This window comes from Dipodomys ordii, unplaced genomic scaffold, assembly GCF_000151885.1.
Source record: "Dipodomys ordii isolate 6190 unplaced genomic scaffold, Dord_2.0 Scaffold1000001855, whole genome shotgun sequence".
Classification (NCBI taxonomy): Eukaryota; Metazoa; Chordata; class Mammalia; order Rodentia; family Heteromyidae; genus Dipodomys; species Dipodomys ordii.
In genome coordinates this window covers 3,079-6,621 of record NW_012285472.1, presented here as the reverse complement: position 1 = coordinate 6,621, position 3,543 = coordinate 3,079, and the positions used below count along the sequence as shown (strand labels likewise).

Here is a 3,543-nt window from a genome sequence, read left to right as displayed (position 1 = left end):
AATGAGAAATTGAGATTGGTCTTCAATTACTATGTGCTGACATGTTGCATGGGCCTTGGTGAGACGTCTTGCCCCTGTTATCTGATGATGCAGGTAACTGGGACCTGGGATCCTAGCACCCATGGGGACTGCAGAAGAATAATGCTTTTTTAGACATCTTAGCAAAATTTGGGTATAATAAATAGGAATGCTTCCGAAATATGGAGAAAAAGAGTTTGGGACAAGAGAGTTAAAACAATAGACAGAGCAGCAGAGTAAAATGCATTATAGATTAGAGGAAAACATTGTTTTTTTACCATGTGGATTCAGAAGACCAAGAACAGTTAGGATGTACCACAAGTTTATACTAAAGACATTGCATTGATACTTTTTATATTCTAATATATATTTTAAACCTAATTATTTATATTCCAATTCTATTTATTGGAATAAATAAATATCAATTTATTTGTCAAATTATCAACTAATTCTAGTAAGTTTTACTGTGTGAAATATAAAATCAGCACATATAAATATAAAATATATAACTATATATAATATAATTAAAAGGCACAGGTTTGCATTGTTCTGTTGTAGTTACTGTATCAAAGGCAACTCTGTTTTAAAGTATTATTCCATTATCTCTACCTTAGTGTTTGATAGAGTTAGACCTAAAGCTTTACCATTTGTAGATTTACAGCATGGAGGCAAGAGGAAACACTGTGATTAAAACAGTATCAATTTAATGCCTAATAACGAGGAGAAACATATGGTCTTCTCCTGCAACTATGAAAATATTTGGTGATAAAAAGGCAGTAGTGTAAGTTCCTGCCTGGTTGGATGGTAGACAGGCCAGGACATTAAGTAATCATGCATATGAACAATTTTTTCACCTTCTTGGCTTTAGCTACTTTTGAAATGGAAGGTACAATAAACAATTATATTTTGATAAAATACCTTCTAGTCTGAACAGTTTTGTTTGAACTGTTCATCTCTTTATGATCCCTTGTAACCAAGATTAGTTTTGTTCTAGTAAGACAATCTATGTTGTCAGGGTAAGATATTCTGGTTGGTCTGTTCCCACATGGAAGAAGGGTAAAGTCTCAGGTAGACATTTGTGCCAGTAACACCTCATTTGGGAAAATATCAGCTGAAGAAGTTTAGAAGTAGCTCTTAAGCAACGCTTACTTTGAATCCATTAGATCCACATAGCTAACATAGCTGGATAAATAAGTACTTGAAAAAGCCATCACCTTTGTACCTATCTATAAATAATTGAGAGTACGATCAAATTCCAAATAAAAAGACTTAATATAGTCATTGACAAAAAAATTGCAAATGTGAGCAATTGATTGATCAATATAATTTTTTCTACTATTCACAGAATTTTAGGGAAATAAGATCGATAGCATTGTTCGGAACAATATGGTTTCCTTGTTACAAGTAGGCACCCATAGATATAGGCTTGCATAAAGATTGCATCATTAACTACTTAAATTTAGAGGATACTACATGCTTCAGCAGCACGAATACTCAAATTACAATGCAGAGATTAACATGGCATTTGCACAAGGATAATATGAAAATTTTAGAAGTATACCATATGTTTCATTCTTCAGATGCAAGAAATGAAAAACAGTTATTAAAAAGTTGATTAAAAAATTACAACTGTAACAATACACGTAATTCATATAATTAAATTTAGTTTGACATCAGTGTATTAAATATTCACCTCAGAAAGGCGTTTACATAGCATAAACTTTACAAAACTTTTCAACTTAGACAACATTGTCATTTTATCCCAAAGAAAAATAATATTAAGACCTAGAAAAAAAGGAATCAAACTGTTTCTATATGGAAGGCAATCAGAAAGGACACATTAATGAACCTAAATATTATTAAATAATGTAGAATTAAAGTATATCTAGGAGAAAATAAAATAAATTATGAACATTATGCAAACATAGAATATAGAATATTTTAAAATATACTTTTTCAGACAAGCACCAGAAATATTTTAGTTTCTGTACTACTCATTTCAACAGGTAAGTTAAAATTGTTTCTGATTAAAAAATCTCAAACTCTGAAGAAATCATTATACATATATACAAAAACTATTGAATACATTTTGACATCCAATGCAGGCAATTCACTTGGAAGAATTCTGCGAAATACATGAATTTTTACAGTAAAATATTGGTGTTGCAGGGCACATGTGGCTTATGCCTATAATGCTAGCTACACAAGAGGCTGAGATCTGAGGATCATGGTTCCAAGGCAGCCTGGGAAGGAAAGTATGTGGTACTCTTATCTCCAATAAACCACTAGAAAACTGGAAGTGGAGCTGAGGCTCAAGTAGTAGAGCGCTCACCTTGAGCTGAAGAGCACAGAGATAGCTCCCAGGCCCAGAGTTCAAGCCCCATGACAGACCAAAATAAAATATATTGCTCTTATTTGGATTGTGAAAATATTTTATAGGGACACAAAAGATAGACTTGCATTTTTGAAATTTAAGAAACTTAACCCGACCATTAGGACATAGGTGAACAATTTGTACAGCCTTCCACAACTTCATAGAAGTAGTGATACATACTTATCCTTTTGGCAATATCAAATGCAATTTTTTCTATGTTGATCTCCAGGCCTGGTTTTATATAATGGTTCAACACAAGGAGATCCAGCGTATCTTTGCTAGCTCAATTCGCAGCAGCAAGATGTAAGGGAGACAAGAGGCCTTTAGTTGGGCATTGGTATTTGCATCATGATGAAGTAATAAAGAAGTCACTCTGGTATTATTCCACGTATATGCACTGTGCAGGGGTGTCCAGTCATCTACAGTTATTGCATGTGCCGCTTGAGACACCAACTCACTGACAATGTCTAATTGTCCACTGTACGCTTCTCGATGAAGAGGGGTATACTCATCGTCATCCCTACTATTCACATGAGTGGCCTTTTGGGAAAGAAGTCTCCGCACTGTAGTAAGCCGAATATTTTTGGCAGCCCAATGAAGAAATTTGCTTGGATCCTTCTCCATTTTTTTTCTTGCAATTGATATCATTCCTTATTTTTTCATCTTGTTCTTCATATTCCTAAGAATTGCCTAACCAGAAACTTTGAGTGCCAGTGGGAATGAGGTGTGCATGTATTTTCCTAATATTTCACATTGGTTGAACTGGTCAGAAATATCCAGTGATTTTTCTGCAACTGTTTATTCACCATGATTTATTTTCTCTTTTTCCAATTTTACTATTCGAAATTATTCTAACTGGAGAATAGGGAATTGATGGAGAGAAGAGGAAAGATGTTCCTCCGTATTCAAATGTACACACTGAAAATGAGGACCAGTGATGTCTTCATGTGCAGCTTATTCTAGGAATGAGAAATTAGGAAATAACGCCTTCTATATAAATGATTTGGGAAATGGCAGAGGAAAAACTGAAATGATACAACCAAAAATATGAAAGCAAAATAAATCAGGATAATTATGGAGCAATCATATTATCTATGAGAACCAAGAAAGGGAGAGAGAGAGACAGATGATGTGTAATGACCTAGCTAGCC

At 33.9% G+C, this 3,543-nt stretch overlaps 1 pseudogene; it reads right to left on the bottom strand.

Moving 5' to 3' along the window:
* Positions 1-2,510: 2,510 nt before the first annotated feature.
* On the bottom strand, positions 2,511-3,186 carry LOC106002807 (annotated as a pseudogene).
* Between the last annotated feature and the right edge of the window lie 357 nt (positions 3,187-3,543).